At 40.9% G+C, this 21,445-nt stretch overlaps 1 protein-coding gene across 5 annotated transcripts in view; it reads left to right on the forward strand.

Annotated features, from left to right (window-relative positions):
* kiaa0930 overlaps positions 1-21,445 on the forward strand; it is a 131,144-nt gene that overhangs the window by 23,241 nt on the left and 86,458 nt on the right. Inside the window, exon 1 of one of the 5 annotated variants that reach the window (XM_068050828.1) lies at positions 7,976-8,056. The exons of the other annotated variants lie outside the window; for them this stretch is intronic. The gene's annotated coding sequence lies outside the window, so the exon portion shown is untranslated. Of the gene's footprint in view, positions 1-7,975; positions 8,057-21,445 lie in introns of those variants that run through there. 5 annotated transcript variants of the gene reach the window in all.

A 21,445-nucleotide genomic window follows, 5' to 3' on the forward strand; every position in this document is an offset into this window, starting at 1 on the left:
CATGATCCAAGATTCAACTTTGCAGTAGGTACTATGTGTATGTCTGTAGGATAAAGGGGTAGAGAAGAGTCAAATAGCCCGAGTAGACAAACAGAGGAGCCACTGGATTCATGTTGGGAATATCGGGTTGCAAAATTCCATGTTGCTTTGCATTATAGGAAAAATGGTTTGGGATTTAGGTGTGTGTCTAAGGTTTAATATGTTAGGTCTAATTTAGCTCTGAGTTCTCCCATATAAATGGTTAAAATTGATATGATTCAACCACCATCTATAGAAATGCAGTAGAACAATGAGTGTTCGCTCAACTCAAATACCGACAGGATTTAAAATGTACCAACAACGATTTTATTTTGTTACTTTTCTGTGCAAGTAAAGGCACCATCTTTGTCTAAGTAATGTTCATTGACAGTGCATGGTTTCAGAATTGCAAGAGCACCCCATTGAATAGGTTCAACATAATCAGATGCAACTCCGTTCAGCATTACAGTGATCCAGCTTTAAGCTGGGTTCAGTTTAACATGGTGTAATTATGAGGTTCAGGATTACAGAAACACAACCAGAGCTGCATTCAGTTTGACATATGTCTCAGTTCAGAATTACTGTGATTTAGTTGGGTTCAACTTCATATAATGGGACACTAATAGCTTCATGAATTATGGCATATTAATCTTTCAGTTCATTCAACAGTGTAATGGGGAGCAATCATGTTTCTGTTTAGGTCTACTGATTCCCATCTTGGGAATGGTTTTTTTTCTTTCCCATCTTCTGAGTGACAATTTACAAGTATTTAACTGTTGTACTGCAGTTATATTTCAGTGAGTTTGTACTCTTGAGTAAACTGCCAGATGAATCATCTTCACCCTTCAATTGTATTGATGGAGGAAAAGAAGTGTTTGAATTTTAAAACTAAGTCTCCAATTCCATTTTCTAATTGGCTTTGTGCTCTAGCTCAAAAGACCTGCAATTCTTCAAGTAAAAATACTCCCTTTTTGAGGACCTTTTTAGATCAAAGGCCACTTCATACAGTCTGACCACCAGGATTGGAATTTGTTTCTACTTTGCACTTCTGTCAAACACATCAGCATATTCTAATTTGTCAGTTTTCAGCTGGGGAATGGATGTTATAGTGGGGTCAAGGACAGAATGTATTTATTTGATTTGATTTAGAGATACAGCACTGAAACAGGCCCTTCGGCCCACCGAGTCTGTGCGACCATTAACCACCCATTTATACTAATCCCACACTAATCCCATATTCTTACCATATCCTCACCTGTCCCTATATTCCCCTACCACCTACCTAAACAAGGGGCAATTTTTATAATGGCCAATTTTCCTATCAACCTGCAAGTCTTTTGGCTGTGGGAGGAAACCCGCGCAGACACGGAGAACTTGCAAACTCCACACAGGCAGTACCCAGAATTGAACCCGGGTTGCTGGAGCTGTGCTAACCACTGCGCCACTGTGCCGCTTGTTTAGTGTTAAACAATAGAGGTGCCATTACACTACTGGGTGTATTCTATAGGCCACCAACTAGTGGGAAAGATATAAAGGATTAAATTTGCAGGGAAATTACAGAGAGGTGCAAGAATTATAGAGTAGCGATACTAGGGGACTTCTAGGTGGTAGAGGTTGTGGGTTTGGAAGGTGCTGTTGAAGGAGCTTTAGTGAGTCACTGCAGTGCATCTTGTAGATGGTACACACTGCTACCACTGTGCATCAGTGGTGGAGAGAGTGCCAATCAAGCGGGCAGCTTTGACCTTGATGGTGTCGAGCTTCTCGAGTGTTGTTGGAGCTGCATCAGGCAAGTGGAGAGTATTCCATCACACTCCTGACTTGTGCCTTGTAGATGGTGGACAGGCTTTGGGGAATCTGGAGGTGAATTACTCATCGCAGGATTCCTAGCCTCTGACCTGCTCTTGTAGCCACGGTATTTATCTGACTACTCCAGTTCAGTTTCTGGTCAATGGTAACCCCCTAGGATGTTGATAGTGGAGGATTCAGCAATCGTAATGCCATTGAATGTCAAGAGGAGGTGGTTAGATTCCGTCTTGTTGGAGATGGTCATTGCACGCCGCTTGTGTGGCGCGAATGTTACTTGCCACTTATCGGTCCAGGTCTTGCTGCATTTCTACACGAACTGCTTCAGTATCTGAGGAGTCGCGAATGGTGCTGAACATTGCACAATCGTCAACGAGCATCCCCACTTCTGACCTTATGATTGAAGGAAGATAATTGAAGCAAGATGGTTGGGCCCGGGACACTATCCTGAGCAACTCCTGCAACGATGTCCTGGGACTGAGATGATTGACCTCCAACAACCACAACCATCTTCCTTTGTGCTAGTTATGACTACAGCCAGCGGAGAGTTTTCCCCCTGATTCTCATTGACTCCAATTTTGCTAGGGCTCCTTGATGCCATACTCTGTCAAATGCTGCCTTGCTGTCAAGGACAGTCACTCTCTCCTCACCTCTGGAGTTTCAGTTCCTTTGTCCAAGGCTGTAATGAGTTCAGGAGCTGAGTGGCCCTGACGGAACACAAACTGAGTGTCTGTGAGCAGGTTATTGCTGAGCAAGTGCTGTTTGATAGAACTGTCAGCGACCCCTTCTTCACTTTGCTGATGATCAGGAGTAGACTGATAGGACAGTAATTGGCTGGGTTGGATTTGACCTGTTTTTTATGCACAGGACATACCTGGGCAATTTTCCACATTGCTGGTTAGATGCTAGTGTTGTAGCTGTACTGGAACAGCTTGCCTAGGGGCGCAGCTAGTTCTGGAGCACATCTTGGTACTATTGCTGTAATGTTGTCAAGATCCATAGCCTTTGCAATATCCAGTGTCTTCTGCTGATGCTTGATATTACTTGAAGTGAATCGGATTGGCTGAAGCCTGGCACTTATGATACTGGGGTCCTCAGGAGGAAGTCGAGCTGGATCATCCACTCAGCACTTCTGTCTGAAAGTGGAAATAGTAGACAGGTATTAATGGGATGGGGCCGATTAGGGAGCGAAAAGGAGACCTATGTATGGAGGCAGAAGACATGGCTGGGGTACTAACAGTACTTTGCAGGGTCTTTACCAAGGAAGAAGATACTGTAAAAGAAGAGGTAGCCCATACTTGATGGGCTAAAAATTGAAGAGCGGGGTACTGGAAAGGCTGGCTGTACTTAAAAGTAGAAAAGTCACCAAGTCCGAATGGGATGCACCCTAAATTGCTTTGGGAAGTAAAGGTAGAAATTGCAGAGGTATAGGTCGTAATCTTCTAGTTCTCCATAGATAAGAGGGTGGAGCCAAAGGACTGGAGGATTGTAAATGCTGCACCTGTGTTCAAAAAGGATGCAAGGATAAACCCAACAACTACAGACCCATCAGTTTAACCTGGGTGGTGGAAAGCTTGTAGAAACAATAATCCAGGCCAAAATTAGCAGCCATTTGGACAAATGTGCATTAATTAAGGAAAACCAGCACAACTTTGTAAAATACCTGCCCATCTACCTCCTCTCTCCTCCCTATCCAAGGCCCCAAACAATCCTTTCGGGTGAAGCAGCGATTTACTTGTACTTTCAATGTAGTATACTGTATTCGCTGCTCACAATGTGGTGGTCTCTACATTGGGGAGATCAAATGCAGATTGGGTGATCGCTTTGCGGAACACCTTTGCTCAGTCCATAAGCATGACCCCAAGCTTCTGGTTGCTGGCCATTTCAACCACCACCCCACCACCCCCATTCTCATGCTCACCTCTCTGTCCTGGGATGTTCCAGCAAACATCAACGCAAGCTCGAGGAACAGCATCTCATTTACCGATTAGGCACGCTACAGCCTGCCGGACTGAACATTGAGTTCAATCATTTCAGAGCATGACTGGGGGGGTGGGGGTGGGGGGAGGCCCCCTTTTTTTAGTTTTTTTTTCTTTTTTTTTGGGTTATTTTATTTTAGTTTGTTTCTACTGTGTCTACCCGCTTTTTTAATGTTTATGCTTTGTGCTTTACAATCTATTCACACCCTCTCTGTACTGAAGCTTTGTCTTTCAGCACACCATTAACATGGTGAGAATGTAGCTCCCGAGTGTCTGCCAAATGTGTCTCTGATCAGTCAACTAAAAGGAATGGATTGCCTTTGCTCCATGACCTTCTGGTCAGTTATTCTCTGTGACCCTCTATCAACACCTTTTCTTTTGTTATCTCTTGTCCCACCCCCGCTTTACTTGCTTAAAACCTTTTACATTTCTAATATCTGCCAGTTCTGATGACCTGAATCATTAACTCTGCTTCTCTCTCCACAGATGCTGCCAGACCTGCTGAGTATTTCCACAATTTCTTGTTTTTATTTGTAAAAGGCATAGTGTGTTTAACTAGCTTGATTGAGTTTTCTGTTGTGGTAACAGAGAGGTTGATGAGGACAATGTGATTGATGCGCTGTATATGGACTAGCAAAGTTGAAGTCCATGAAATAAAAGTGACAGCATGGATGCAAAATTGGCTTAAGGACAGGAAACAGTAGTGGTGAACTGGAGGAAGCTACATAGTGGTGTTTGTACTGTATATATTAATGACTTGGACTTGGGTATACAGGGCACAATTTCAAAATTTGCAGAGGACACAAAACTTGGGAGTATTGTGAACTATGAGGAGGATGGCGATACTTCAAGAGGACACAGGCTGGTGGAAAGGGCACGCACAAAGCAGATGAAATTTAATGCAGAGAAGTGCAAAGTGATGTATTTTGGTAGGAAGAAAGAGGAGAGGCAATAAAAAAAAAAATGAAGCGTACAATTCTAAGGGGAGTGCAGGAGCAGAAGGACCAAATGCGCATACATTGTTGAAGGTGGCATGGCCGGTTCAGAAAGCTGTTTTAAAAAAAGTATATGGGATCCTGGGCTTTTTGAATAGGGGCATAGAGTGCAAAAGAAAGGAAATGACGATGATGAGCCTTTTTATAAAGCACTAGCTCAGCCGCAACTGGAGTATTGTGTCCAATTCTGAGCACCGCACTGTAGGAAGGATGTGAAGGCTTTAGAGAGGGTGCAAAAAAAGATTTACAAGAATGGTTCCAGGGATGAGGGATTTCAGTTATATGGAGAGATTGGAGAAGATGGGGTTCTTGGAGAAAAGAAGGTTGAGAGGAGATTTGATTGAGATGTTCATAAGGGATTTAGACTGCAGAGAAGCTATTTTCAATGGCCAAGAACCAGAGGACACTGATTTAAGGTGATTGGCAAAAGAACCAAAGGCAACATGAGGAAAATGCTTTTTTTAATGCAGCAAGTGGTTATGATCTGGAATGCACTGCTTGTAAGGGTGGTGGAGACAGATTCAATCATGGCTTTCAAAAGAGAATTGGTTAAGTACTTGGAACAAAAAATTACAGGGGTCTGAGGAAGAGGCTGGGGAGTGGGACTAGCTGAATTGCTCTTGCAGAGACTCAAGCATGGACTCAATGAGTGGAATATCCTCCTTCTGTGCTGTAACTATTCAATCATTCTGTGAACATATGACTTAGTTGAGGACACTTCCATTCCTTTTAGTTGTCCGATCCGAGAGACAGTTGGCAGACACTCGGGAGCTACATTTTCAAGTGAAGGATGAATTCAGGTCAGTGCTGACCATCACACTGAGCATGTTGATAAATACAGGGAGGTCCCACTGTGTTGGTGCAAGCCACCATGGCACCAATTCTCAATCAAAGCCTGGTAAGATCATTCATTTGTCTTGCTCAGTAACTAGCAAAAACATGGATTGATCATTTGAATCAAACTTGAGAATTACTTGTGGGAAAATAATTCAGCGAACTTCAGACAGGTAAGCTCGTATTCGACCAGCCTCCTTGACTTTGAGGGAATAGCATCGCAAGTGGACAATGGAAAACCCTACAATACAGTGTCCCTCGACTTCCATAAAGCCTTTTGATAAATTCATACATGAAAGGCTATGATGCAAGCTGAAGGAAGTGTAAAGCTTGGAGGTGACTAAGGAATTGACTGAATGGGGAATAGTATATACTAGTGTTACGACCAGGTGAGAAAGGGGTCTAGGGGTTCCCTTTCAGCCTTTGCCTGGTTTGACCGTAACAGCGTTTAATTTTTAAAAACAGTTTTTAGCTTCCCCTCAGTGAATCCTTGTTCACTGCTCTCCAATTGTAAGGCAAAGAAATAAACCACACACGTTTCTTTAGATTTGAACAAGAAAGGTGTAAGTTAATTGACCTTAAAACTCTAATTTGGCTAAAACAACTACAAATACACAAGGCGACCACGCTAGCATGCATATGTGATAAACACGCACACAGACAGGGAAGCAGAAAGAATAAAGGGGAAAAGTTTGAAGCAATAGCTGGGGTTTATTTACTGTCCTTTGAGTTCAATGTCGAATCTTTGATTCCAGGTAAATCTAGCTGTTGCATTGGGGCCCAGTGGACACTTTCAAACTTGTTTTGATGTAGGAGGCTTCTCCATTAAGGTTTAAGTGTCTTCAGTGGATTTGGAAATTCATGAGAGAGAGAGGCTCTTCAAGTTCAGTTGAAGTCTGACCCAAACTGTTCTGTGAGCAGTTCAAGACCAAATCTGAGCCAGCAGGTTAGTCATGTGATTATTTTTTAAAACAAACTCCCCTGCGTTTTGTGGATTCTTTTCATCTTAGTAGACACCTGCAGTGGGGGGGGGGGGGGGGGTGGGGCAGGGAATGGAATGCTGGCTTGTTCCACATTCAGTGTCTGGTGATCAAAATCCGTTTGGGTTAATTCTCCAGGCAACTGTGTCTCCAGCCACTGCTGATCTCTTTAAACAATTCATCTCTTCAGTCCAGCAATAGTTTAAAATTAATGTTTCATATGGTGAAATTAATATGCCTCATTCTTGGCAGGTAGGGTCTTTATGACACTGGTAAAAGTAATGATGTTCAGTTGTCGAGATGTACTGTCTGTGGTGCCCTAATTTTTTAATCTGCATAATTGACCTGGATTCAGAAATGCAATACAACGCCAATAATTAATTGGTGTTGGGAGGGTGCAGGGATGGGTGGAATTTGAAGCAAAGACCTACCGAAGGCCCTAAACAAAATTTTGAAGTGTGCATAACTATGGGAATGATATTAAATACTGATTTAAGTGCAGTGTGTTAGAGATTGGGAAATCAAATGGGATACATGCTTAATGAATGGCATTGAACTGGCTATGGGAGAAGATGAGAGGCCTGGAAGTGATGCTGAAGTCAACATTGCTCATGTCCAGTCCCTGCACAACTGCAATCAACAAAGCAAACAGAATGCTGAGCTTTATTACCACGTCAATAGATGGTAAGTTTGTGGTATCATACTGAAGCTGTATAGTGTGTTCGATTCTGGTCACTGAGACAAAGGGGGAAACTTTCAAACTTTTGAAGCAGTCAAGCGAAGTCACCCAAGGCTGATCCCTAGCATCACTGGACTGGGTTTTGAGGAAAGCTTAGAAAAACTTAAATATTGAAAAGAAGAGGATAAGGAAACATTTGAGAGCTATTCAAAACTCAGCAGAATATAAAAGATTAATCTAGATCATTTTTCACTTGAAACCATATTTGTAGAACTTGCAGAACAAATTTTCCTTTTCTATAGTGCCTGTTAGACCTTAAGACATCCCAAAGTAATTCAGAGCTAATAAAATTTGTGTTTTGAACTGTAGTCCGTGTTGGAGGGAAAGGCTGCAGCCAATTTGCATGTAGCAAGGTCCCACAAACAGCAATGAGATAAATGGTGGTTGGGAGCTAAATTTTGGGTTGGGCTCCGGGAGAACTCCCCCACTTAGACAAAGAGTGAACATAAGGAGCCTCGGTTTGAGATCTCGAATGAAGGTTGGCACTTGCAAAAATACAGCCTCCCCCAGTACTGCACTAAAGCTACCACTGAGAGAAGACTGACATAGGTACAAATTAATAAATGGCCAGTTTAGGACTCGGGCCAGGAAATATTTTATGCAAATGTTGGCCTTCTGGTTTCGATAGTGGAGTCGAAATGTGGGGGAATTGTTCAAGGGCAGTTAGATGCAGTGTTGGTATACAGTGCGTTCCTTTGGAAGAATAAGGTAAAAGCCAAATATTTCATCTGTACTTGGACGAACTGCAGATTTCTGCTTTGCTCAGAAATTGTCATAGAAGATACTTTATTTTGCAGGGTGCACAAACTTGGCTGATTCCAGTTGTATAGAGAAAACAATGTCCTTTTAATTTTTGCGCCTCAGCTCAAGTGACAAATCAGAGTTACCAGAATACCACTATCAGGCCATGATTTTTGTTTTACTTGCTGATTATCAACTGTGGCTGTCTCTGAGCTCCATTCAATGTGATCACTATCTTGAGAGATCGTTATTATTCAACATTGTATAACTGATTTTGCATCTTTTTAATGCTACTCTGACTTGAACCATATGCTGTTTAAAATAAGGACATTTTATTATTGTCATGCGCGATGCCAATATCATCACCCTCTATAAAAACAAAGGTGACCGCGGTGTCTGCAACAACTACCGTGGAATCTCCCTGCTCAGCATAGTGGGGAAAGTCTTTGCTCGAGTCGCTCTGAACAGGCTCCAGAAGCTGGCCGAGCGCGTCTACCCTGAGGCACAGTGTGGCTTTCGTGCAGAGAGATCGACGGTTGACATGCTGTTCTCCCTTCGTCAGATACAGGAGAAATGCCGTGAACAACAGATGCCCCTCTACATTGCTTTCATTGATCTCGCCAAAGCCTTTGACCTCATCAGCAGACATGGTCTCTTCAGACTACTAGAAAAGATCGGATGCCCACCAAAGCTACTAAGTATCATCACCTCATTCCATGACAATATGAAAGGCACAATTCAACATGGTGGCTCCTCCTCAGAGCCCTTTCCTATCCTGAGTGGCGTGAAACAGGGCTGTGTTCTCGCACCCACACGTTTTGGGATTTTCTTCTCCCTGCTGCTTTCACATGCGTTCAAGTCCTCTGAAGAAGGAATTTTCCTCCACACAAGATCAGGGGGCAGGTTGTTCAACCTTGCCCGTCTAAGAGCGAAGACCAAAGTACGGAAAGTCCTCATCAGGGAACTCCTCTTTGCTGACGATGCTGCTTTAACATCTCACACTGAAGAGTGCCTGCAGAGTCTCATCGACAGATTTGCGGCTGCCTGCAATGAGTTTGGCCTAACCATCAGCCTCAAGAAAACAAACATCATTGGGCAGGATGTCAGAAATGCTCCATCCATCAATATTGGCGACCACGCTCTGGAAGTGGTTCAAGGGTTCACCTACCTAGGTTCAACTATCACCAGTAACCTGTCTCTAGATGCAGAAATCAACAAGCGCATGGGAAAGGCTTCCTCTGCTATGACCAGACTGGCCAAGAGAGTGTGGGAAAATGGCGCACTGACACGGAACACAAAAGTCCGAGTGTATCAGGCCTGTGTCCTCAGTACCTTGCTCTATGGCAGCGAGGCCTGAACAACGTATGTCAGCCAAGAGCGACGTCTCAATTCATTCCATCTTCGCTGCCTCCAGGGAATACTTGGCATCAGGTGGCAGGACCGTATCTCCAACACAGAAGTCCTCGAGGCGGCCAACATCCCCAGCTTGTGTACACTACTGAGTCAGCGGCGCTTGAGATGGCTTGGCCATGTGAGCCGCATGGAAGATGGCAGGATCCCCAAAGACACATTGTACAGCGAGCTCGCCACTGGTATCAGACCCACCGGCCGTCCATGTCACCGCTATAAAGACGTCTGCAAACGCGACATGAAATCCTGTGACATTGATCACAAGTCGTGGGAGTCAGTTGCCAGCGTTCGCCAGAGCTGGCGGGCAGCCATAAAGACAGGGCTAAATTGTGGCGAGTCGAAGAGACTTAGTAGTTGGCAGGAAAAAAGACAGAGGCGCAAGGGGAGAGCCAACTGTGTAACAGCCCCGAGAAACAAATTTCTCTGCAGCACCTGTGGAAAAGCCTGTCACTCTAGAATTGGCCTTTATAGCCACTCCAGGCGCTGCTTCACAAACCACTGACCACCTCCAGGCGCGTATCCATTGTCTCTCGAGATAAGGAGGCCCAAAGATTACTTATCAGAGTTCATAAAATGTTGCCATTTGGCCTGGTCAACAAATCATTTGCAAAGAAATTAATCCTTTAGTGGTAAATTGGTTAAAAAACACATTTCCCACATTGTATTTTTTTCACTATTCTATATTTCTTTGAACTGTGTTTTGGACAGTTATTGACTGCTCTAGATTAGGGGAAATGATGCAGTTGAGTCAATGAGGTTAGTGTGAGCTTGATGAAAATTGAATGGACAGTTACACTGCAGCAGCTGATCCTGCCGATTTGCATCCAGGATTGTTATGAGGATATGGTTATTTGTGTTTTTGCTACAAATGTGTTTAATTTTCTTTTTATGTTGCTGTGCAGTGGTTTCACTGCAGAACAAAGTATGCAGGGGTTTATTTTATTTGCTCCGAAATTGTTTCCTGGGAGACGGAATCTTCCTGTCTAGACAAATTGTTTCTCTTTCTGCTTACTGGCTTTCCTTTACTGGCAGTGCAAAGTGAGATCCTTCATCTTTTTAAGGCAGTTAAACTAATTGTATTTCCATTTCCAGCAAGTGCCTGTTAGGACTAAATGGAAAATTGCTGAGTAGCAGGGCATTGTTGTTCTTTGAAGGTCAAATCTGGCAATCTGATTGAAGGGAAGGAGGGTAGCTGAGAAACTGGTAGCAGTAACATTAGAAGAAAGTTGAACCCAGGTCTTGCATGGCCCTCCTGCACTCTCCCTTTGGGGTGCACATTGTGACTTTTAATTTGATAAAATATCCTTGACTTTCAAAGCACCTTTTTCTTTAGAAACTGTAAAATGGGTCACCTCATTCACACAAGCATGTTAATAATGAGAATCTGGCTGTAGGGCAAACATAATGGATTGTTTAAATTTAGGACTATTCCATTACAAAACATGAATTCCTTAGTTTGTGATGGGAAAGCCAATGAGCTATTTTGATCAAATTGCTTGTCTGTTCCTTTTTACATTTGAGCTGATATTTGCTGTTTAGAGTAGGAGTCTTTGTGCACAATCTACAGGTTGTCTTTGGCAAGGAACTTTCCAACCACTGCAGATTTATTGAATTTAGGCACCGTAATGTAGAATCCATGCGAGCACTATATACATCAGACAATTGGGGGAGGGTGGGGAGTGTGGGGGAGGTGCAGTGGGATGGTAGGTTGTTATTAAACCTTGCAGTATGTTGTGTTGAATTGCGTTCCTGATGAGTAAAATCGAGTGATACTTTTGCTGTTGGGCATGTAATGTCAATATTCCTATTTGCATGACACATGCTTCTGTATATTAACTTTTTGAGCATTTGGTAAAATGGTCAGACAAAAAGCAGAGTGTCCTTTTGATCGTTAAGTGCTTTACTTACTAGGTAAGTGTTAAAGTAAGCATATATGTGAAGTACATTTACCTGTATTGTTAGTATATGTAAGACACTTTCCACTAAAATTAGTGCATGCAGTTAAAATGATATCGTAGCCATACGTGTGGTTAGTCAGTAATTTCTATTTGACAACACTGTTGTAAGTAAATTGCCCTTTCAGATTGCTCCCCATCTAGTGCTGCCTTATACAGTTGTATTGCAGATGTCCAAGCTTTCTAACTTGCGTTACTCAATCATGCAAAGTGTCGACTGAAAAAAGGATAAAATTTCAACGTAACCTTTTAGGATAACACTTATTTGTGAAAAGTTAAAACAGCCCCTACGCTCTAATTTCTACCATGCGCCATTACCACCAACCCCTGCCAACACACATATGCTGTATTTTTCTTTGATAAAATCTATTCTTTTTAAAAGGAAGCTTTGCACCATTCCGTTGCAAGGGAAATGTAGACTTCCTGAAGTTGGGCTCATACATTTCCTCATGGCTGTTCTTGCTTTGGTGGAGCACTGGAACAGGCAGCACCAAGTTGTTCGTGACACTGAAGAGTTGCAAAAGGAACGGAATTGCTTTTAGAAAGAGCATGTGGCCTTTTGACCTCTGTTAACATTCAACCAATTGAGCAATATCACTGACTCAGCCGTGTTTTTCACCATTCAGTCATTATGTTGATTTTTTTTTGTTGCACTTTGTTCTAATTATATATTGTCTGAACTTGCAGTTATCATGTAAAGCCAGTAAAATGAATCAATGATTTCAGGAATATTAAAGCTTTAATGAGTGGATACTCCAGAAATGCAGTTTCTATGTCCATTTTAATAAAATTCCTGTAGGTTCTCGTGCATTAGGCAAGTACAGAAAGAAATAATGTTTGGGTGTCAGCCAGCTAAGTGGCACTTTCATCCTTGTTTTCTAGCTCTGAATGCTACATTTACTCTTAAAATGATATGCTTTTCGCAGCCAGCAGTAACACAAACGTCGGATTTGAATGCTAATTTTACCCAAGCTAAAATTGTTTGCACGCTAGTTAGTGTGAATCTTTCAACCTCTAACCTTGTGGCTCATGTTGGGAATCATTTAAGGTGTCCTTTTATTTATCATGATATCATGGGTTTGTAAAAATTGGATCTGCAAATGGGCAAGTAATGCAGTGGTGTTGATCAGAAGGGTACTGGAGACACAGGATCTGTATACAAGTTATATACTGTGTAGAAATGGAACATTTTGTATGAAACTGTTACGTTTGGCTCCTAAACGGTAGGTGTTCAGATTGGATAGGGATAGTGTGTGTGTGTGTGTGTGTTTGCATTTGCTGCATGTTCCTGACTCTATATAGTACTGCACTTAATGAATGGGTTGCTTGAATTGTCTGTTCTTGTGGTTTGCTGCGTATTTGGAGGCAAAATGATTTAACACTCAAAGCCATTTATTCAGAGTAAATCTATCTTCTGTGGTTGATTTGATTCTACTTTTATGTAATATGCTGGATGGAGTAGATGTTTTGGTGGGAATGGGTTGTTCTGATAACCTCTGTGTAGGAGTGGTTGGATAACCTTGCTGGCTTCCCTGGGTAGCTAATGTAAATCATTTGTGTAAGTGCAGTGTTTTTAAAGGGATATATTGTCTAGTTTGCAAACAATGCTAATTTTGTTAAAAGTAATGTTCAAATGTGATATTCATGCTTTGCACATAGTGAGAGCTGTATTTTAAAGAGAGGCAGCATTTACTTTCAAGAATCCTAACTGGGTAAATGAAAATGTCTGCTGGAGCAGCAACAACCCTGAAGGGAGCCTGGAAATCCCACTGGAGAAAGTTGCAAAGCAGAAAAATAGGCATCTTGGGAATTGAAAGGAATGTGCAGCAAGCATGGCTAGAAGTGATCAGAATATCTGACATCACAGTTCCAATTAATAGTACACAAAAGCAAAGGCTACCTTCACCTCACTGTGACTCCTCATGCTACTTGTAGGCTTTGGACTCCCTCTTTCAAACCAGACAGAATGCTGGCTCCTCATTGGGGTGCTACATGCCAGTATGTTCTGTATTTCAACAAATGGCATTAGCCTACAGACTAGAGGTGCCCAAGTAAGTCATAAATAAGTGAAGAGGAGTCTGGGTCAGAGAATATAGTTTCTTGGTTAAGTAGATTGCAGACACTTGAGGTGCAAGTGCATTTTCTTCTTCCCTCTGCCATAACTCTCAATTCAGCAGATCCAGTAATATGCTTGCATGGCCAGCATGATTTTAGCTGAGGTAGGCAGCTAGGGGTAGCAAAAATACTGTGGTTGGACATCTGTGCAGAAGGAATGTGGTACAGCGGAATATAGTAGAATGGGCAGTAATAATGCAACTGAGGCTGTGTGCCCTTTCGTGATCACTGAACCCAAATTGTAACTCCGTCTGCATGCAGGCGTACTTGCCCATGTCTATGCTGCTGTCCCTCAGTGGGGCCCAAGGCCACTCCCCAAGCTCTGGATCACAGACTAGGCCCTTAAATGTTCAAATATTGAAATGCTAGATTGGAAAGAAAAGGGCTAATTAATCTTGTTGTAAAGGAGCCTTTAGGAAAGAGTGATCATAATATGATTGAACTATATCACTTTCAAACTTAATGTAAAATTCTATCAGAAACTAGGGTCCTAAATCTAAGCAAAGGAAATTATGAAAGTTAAAAGGAAAAATTGGCTATGGTGGATTGGGAAATTATGTTAAAAGGTATGACGGTAGGCAAGCAATAGCTAATATTTAAAGAACTAATACGTAGTTTACAACCAAAAATACATTCCTTTTTAAAGCACAAAAACCCATCAAGGAAAGTGTTCCAACCGTGGCTAACAAAAGAAGTAAAGGATTGTATTAGAGCAGAGGAAGAGGTGTGTAAAGTTGCCCCAAAAAATGGTAAACCTGAGGATTGGGAGCATTTCAGAATTCTGCAAAGGAAGACCAAGAAAACGATTAAGAAAGGGAAAATAGCTTTTGAGTATAAACTAGCGAAAAACATAAAAACAGACTGTAAAAGCTTCTATAGGTATGTAAAAAGAAAAAGCTTAGCAAAATCAAATGTGGGTCCGTTACTAGTGGAGTCAGGAGAATTTATAATGAGGAATAAGGAAATGGCAGAGAAACTAAACTAATGCTTCATGTCTGTCTTCATGGAGGAAAATACTAAAAAACCTCCCAGAAATAATGGAGAATCAAGGGCCTAGTGTAAACGAGGAACTGCAAGACATTAATATTAGTAAGAAAGAGTACTGGAGAAATTAATGGGACTTAAAGTAGATAAATCCCATGGACCTGATGATCTACACCCCAGATTGTTGAAAGAGTTGGCTGTAGAGATAGTAGATGCATTGAGGTCATCTTTCAAAATTCTATAGACTCTGGAATGATTCCTGTAGATTGGAAGGTGGCAATTGTAGCCCCACTATCTAAGAAAGGAGGAAAGAGAGAAAACAGTGAACTACAGACTTGTTAGTCTAACATCAGTAGTAGGGAAAATGCTAGAATCTAAAGATGTGATAATAGGACACTTCGATAATAATGATAGGATTGGGCAGAGTCAACACTGATATATGAAAGGGAAATCATGTTTAACAAATCTGTTGGAGTTTTTTTGAGGATGTAAGTAGCAGAATAGACAAGGGGGAACTGGTGGATGTGGTATATTTAGATTTTCAGAAAGCTTTTGATATCTCAAGAGGTTTGAGCGTAGGAGTAAAGATGTCTTACTGCAATTATATAGAGCCTTGATGAGACTGTACCTGGAGTATTGCATGCAGTTTTGGTCTCCTTACCTAAGGAAAGATATATTTGCCATAGAGAGGGTGCAATGAAGGTTCACAAACTAATTCCTGGGATGGAGGGATTGTCCTATTCAAACATACAAAATTCTTACAGGGCTCGGCAGGGTAGACGTAAGAAGGATATTTCCCCTGGCTGGGGAGTCCAGAACCAGGGGACACTGTCTCAATAAGGGGCAGGCCATTTTGGACTGAGATGAGGAGGAATTTCTTCATTCAGAGGGTGGTGAATCTTTGGAATTCTCTACCCCAGAGGGCTGTGGAGGCTCAGTCGTTGAGCATGTTCAAGACTGAGATCGATAGCTTTCTACATATTAAAAACATCAGGGATATGTCTATAGTTTAGGAAAATGGTGTTGAAGTAGATGATCAGCCATGACCTCATTGAATGGCAGAGCAGGCTCGAAGGGCTGAATGGCTTATTCCTCTTATTTATTTTTAAAAAATTCATTCAGGGATGTGGGCGTCGCTGGCTAGGCCAGCATTTATTGCCCATCCCTAATTGCCCTTGAGAAGGTGGTGGTGAGCTGCCTTCTTGAACCGCTGCAGTCCATTTGGTGTAGGTATACCCACAGTGCTGTTAGGAAGGGAGTTCCAGGATTTATGTTCTTATGAGAGCAACCTTTACAGTATTATTACTGAGGCTTATGAAAAAGAGGCAAACATTAACTTGTCAGCTAAAGACATTTTACTAAGACTTCTAATGTTAATTTTTACAATTTTCCTTTGCGGAGGTGCTTTGGTGATTAGTTGTGATATTATCCTGTGGTAAGATGATAACTGTGCTTCATTACTAAGCAGTGTATGGTGCACTTGTCCTCCAGCTTTCTAATGCAATCTTAGTGGGATTATTAGGCTAATGGGAAGTTGACGTGTTGGAAAGAGAAGATGTAATATACTGGCGTTATATCATTTCTCGAGTGGCATTGCGATCAAATTGCACTAAATCTGAAATGCACTTGGTCCTAAAATGAATACATTGATCAGTATTTGTGTTTCAAAATAATTGTTGGTCATTAATTGTATTTATACTGACCATGTAAAGCTTCTGCTTGGCAAAGTAATAGTGAAATTGATTACACAGTTTGTTGTGTAAATCTATAGAGGTCCTGTTCAACAGAGTGAAGGTTAAAACTTTTTCACTGCAAGTGGATGAATTCCTTTTTAGCTAGATTCCAAGGAAGGAAAAAATACACAGCATCCTCCCCTACATAGTCAATACAGCGAGGACATTTCTATCTTGTGCCAGTATGGCCTGTGGTCTTTACAGGCCGGGATTTGAATCTGCAATTGGAATGCCTACAAAGGTTAACAGCATGGTTAATTGTGAGAGTTCTATTTCTGAGGACGTGTTCTGCATATGAATGATTGTAAGACCGTTGAAGAATTTGTCAAACTGGTAGATCTGTTTTTTTTCTTTATAGTGTCTTGTCAAGTGTATATATGTCCATTATCACTTTAAATAGTGTACCAATGCAAAGCAATACTTCACGATGCTTAATATATTCAATAGGAATAAATTCCAGTATAATTCCAATGTAAAAACATCTCTGTTCCCCATCCACCTCATTTTGCTTTTGCAATGAAATATACTTTGAGAGTACCCCTCCTTCCATGACTGAACAGTACAATAGATGCACGCTTTTGCTTGGTATCTTCCTGTTTGATTCTCGTTTATTTTGCGTAGCCTTTGGCATGAGGAAACATTTTGAATTTGTTCTGAGGGCTATTTCCACTATTGAACTCCTTACTATAGAGGATTTGAAATATATTGCTATTCCTACATTGTCACTGGGTCAAAATCTTGGAACTCCCTCCCTAACCACACTGTGGATGTACCTACACCACATGGACGTCAGTTCAAGAAGGTGACTCACCACCACCACCTCGATGGACAATAAATGCTTGCCTTTGGCAGTGATGCCCACATCCCATGAATGAATAAAAAAAGTCACTTTGACAAAGAATTGAATGTCCAGTTTTCCCAAGAAGAAAGTAGTTGGTGCCTGCTTGGCTGGCTGTGTTATGCACAGCAGTAATGGCTGGGTACTAAATTGATTTGGTTGCTATGGGGTATGCCGAGCTGCCTGAGTTTTTTTTTGTCTTCAGCCACACAGGTTTATTAGAGTTTCAAGGGCCATGTTTAAAGCTCTCATCCAGGATCCTACAAACCTGCATCTATCTCCAGTTGCTGATGGAACAAATCTTGCTGCTCTGGTTTCAGATGTATTCACCAAAGAGGCATCGTGCTAAGCGCAGAATTTTCTAAATGACTCGGGTCACAAAACTTAAATCGAAGCCAGTAAATTAAAAAATTTAAGAAATAGTGCTTGTTTGCAAGGCCTTGAGCCACTGTTCAGACATCCCTCTGTCTTCCACTATTTTGCAGCAATCCAGAACAAATTTGTAACCTACATATTGTAAATTTCTGGTGCAATATCAGTTTGGACATAATACAAATTTATTTTTGCAATTTTTCCTTTTAAAGCAAAGTTGTTTGTTTTTCAATTAAAGTTAAAATACTATAAAATCAAAACCAAAAGCCAACCATTTCTACTTATGAGGTCCATCGCATTTTTCCCCTGTTCAAAACAACAAATAAAAATTTGCATTTATATAACTACTTTCACGACCTCAAGATGTCCCAAAGTGCTTTACAGCCAATGAAAGACCTTTTGAAGTGTAGTTCCTGTTGAAATACAGAAAATATGGCAGCCAATGTGTGCACAGCAAAGTCCCACAAACAGCAACCTGATCATGTCCAGATAATTTAACAGTCTAAACCCAAGCACTCCAATAGACTTGATGGGGATATCCTGATTCATGCCAGCATCCACTTTCTCAACATTGAAGTGATGTGGTCAGTTTGAGGGACCTTTAGAACACATGACTGGAAAAGCACCCAATTTAACTTGGTGCTTAAGCTTGAGCCTCACATTTATATTGGAACAGAAAAGCTGCTGCAGCTGTACCTCACTATTCTTTGTTCACTTTATTAAAAAAAAAAGTCTTGTGTATAAAACTTGACAAATCACTTCTGCCAGTCTGAAACTCTGTTTGCATGCAGACGTTCAGATTCGGAGTTGAATATTACTTGCTGAACCAAGGTAACTGCACCATATGTTAAGCCTTGATTGTAGCCTTGTTCAATTTCTCCAAGTCTCTCTGTATTCCCAACAGCCACCATGGTAGTTTTGTTTATCTCTTACTGCACAGAGTTGTGCCCATTGACAACTGTTAAACTGCGTGTGCTAACAGTTTGTGCATACCATCTACCTAGTGCTATGGAGGGCTAGCAACATGAAGGTAACTCTGGGAGCCCAGCTCTCAGTCCACTGAGTCCCAGCTCCCTGCAGACTTTAATTCACTGTAAGCCTTTCTGGGGTGGCTGGGTGTGTGGATGCCCCTTGGTTTCTTTTGTGTTCCATATAAACAAAAAGGGAAAGTGCTATTTTGAGTACGTTATAAAAGCTATTGATTCCACTTTGAAATTTAACATAACCATCTTAAATACAGTAACCTAAATTGTATTTCTTTTTGAAAGAATCGTTCAATAAAATTTGGAGGTCGTGCTTTATCTCTGGCGTATGGTGGAACAGTAAATAAATACATGTCTGCTTTCAATGGATGTACATTGGATGAATAAATATTCTCTCGTGTGGATATATTTTTTGCTGTTAAATTAGCTTGCAAAGCTTTAATGTTTAACGTCAATTTATTTTTAACTTTTTAAAGTGTTAAATGCTTTTACACAATTTTTAACCCCCATGCCCTCAAAATGGTTTGTCAACTTCGCTCTGTCAACAATTTTATGTCAACAATATGCATTTGCATAGTGCCAGCAACATTGTAACCTTAGGATGTTTTCCTGAGGATAGTCAAAAAAAAAACTGATTTCAAAAGTAGGGTGAGGAGATGGAATTGCAAATACTAAATTCTAGTATGCTTTGTGAATGGTGAATCTTCCAGCCAATGAGCAGCAGAAACTTTAAACTATTAAGTTTAGACTAGGCTTTAAACTAGAAAGGGATCTACAAGAAACGCTAACAGCCTAAATGTAAACAAAACCGGGAAGGAGAGCATTGGAAAGAATAAACTAAGGGAGGAAATTGATAGAATAAACAGTTATATAGCAGCCATCTAAAAAGATGGCGAAACATAAAGTGAGAGGAAACCCTGTTAAATAGGAGTTAAATTGTCTGTACAGCAATGCACATAGTGCCTGTAATAAAACTGGAGCCGGAGGCAATCATGCATAGGGATTACAGAGACATAGCTACAGAAAAATCAGGACTGGGAATTAAACGTTGCAGGGTATAATATATTTAGAAAAGAGGAGATGGACTAGCTGTATCTATTAGGGCTAACATAACGGCAGTAGAAAAAAAGTGACGCAGCTATCAGCAAGACAAAAATAGAAACTGTATAGATGAGGATAAAAAATAATGAAGGATCAATCACACTAATAGGTATAGTCGACAGACCATGGAATAGTGGAAGGGATGTGCAGGAAGAAATATGCAAACAAATTAGAGAATTGAGTTTTAAAAAAAACAATCATGGGGGATTTCAACTACCCCGATATTAATTGTACCGACGAGGTAGCTAAAGGAGATAAGGAATGGAGTTCCTGTAATATGTACAGGACTTCTTTCTAATCCAATATGTAAAAAGCCCAATAAGAGAAGATTTACTATTGGATCTAGTAATGGGGAATGAAACCGAGCAGGTAAGAGAAGTAAAAGTAGGGAACATCTGATCAATAGTGACCTTTATAATCTGCTTTAAGATGCTGATAGAGAAGGACATAAGATGGTTAATAGATTGGAGAAAAGCTGTTTTTTTTTTGGGAGGCTGAGAATAGAATGCAGGGTGGGGGGGGGGGGGGGGTGGTGGTGGTGTGGTTGGGTGGTGAAAATAAAATGACTACTGGTAAACAATAATGTAGAACAACAATGGGAAACATTTAAAACAGTGCTCAGTAGAGTGCAGGAAAAATACATTCTGCTGAAAGGAAAGAACAAACAAAACACTAGTGAGATTCCATGGATGAATAAAGGCATAAGGGAACAATTGAGGGTTAGGAAAGAAACATACAATAAGTACACAGCCAGCAGAGGAGTGGATGATAAGAGGGAATACCATGAGATTAGGAGAGAAGTCAAAAAAAAATTAGGAAGGCAAAGAGGAAATATGAAACTAAATTACAAGCAACATAAAACAAAATAGTAAAATATTTAACAGGCACATCAATTTATAAAAAAAAAAGGCTGGATGGGAATAGGACCATTAAGGAATAGACAGGATAATACCACTGGTAATGATGCCGAGGTGATAAAAACATTTAATTCTTTTGCTTTGGTATTTACAAGGGAGATAGAGCAGGTAGACATGATGTGAGATGAATAATGAGAAGTCTATTTAAAATTTAAGAAGGGATGTATTGAATAAACTAATCAAACTCAAAGAGGATAAAACCCTGGTCTGGATGGATTGCGTTCAAGCATTTTAAAAGAATCTAGGGAAGAGACTGCTGAGGCATTACTACACATTTAATAATTTTTTAGAAAAAGGGACAGGCAGATAGCTAATGTAATGTCCAAGGAATTATAGACCAGTCAGCTTAACCTCGGTGGTAGAAAGAATAATGGAATCCCTACTAAAGGAGAGAATAGAAGAATGTCTAGAAAATAAAAATATGGTAACGAATAGTCAGCATGGATTTCAAAAGGTAAAATCTTGCTTGACCATCCTTATTGAATTTTTTGAGGAGGTAAACGAGAGTAGACAGTAGTAATGCAGTAGAAGTAATTTATCTGGATTTTCAAAAGGCCATTGATAAGGCACCTCATAATAATGAGTAATGTCAGGGGGCAAGTGGCAAAATCGATTGCTAGCTGGCTTCAAGACAGAAAGCAGAGTGTGAGTAAAGGGTAGTTATTCAGAGTGGGAAGTGGTGTTCAACAAGGATCAGTGCTGGGACCACTGCTGTTCATAATTTGCATTAATGATTTGGACTTTGGAATTAAAATCACAATTCCCAAATTTGTGGATGACGCCAAATTGGGCGGATAGTCAATACTGAAGAGGACTAACAAACTACAGGAGGACATTAATAAACTTGCAGAATGGGCAAATAATTGGCAAATGAAGTTCAAGGCAGATAAACGTGACGTAGAACATCTTGGGAAGAATAGAGAGGGCACTTATTATTTGAAAGGTGCA

This window comes from Heterodontus francisci, chromosome 18, assembly GCF_036365525.1.
Source record: "Heterodontus francisci isolate sHetFra1 chromosome 18, sHetFra1.hap1, whole genome shotgun sequence".
NCBI lineage: Eukaryota > Metazoa > Chordata > Chondrichthyes > Heterodontiformes > Heterodontidae > Heterodontus > Heterodontus francisci.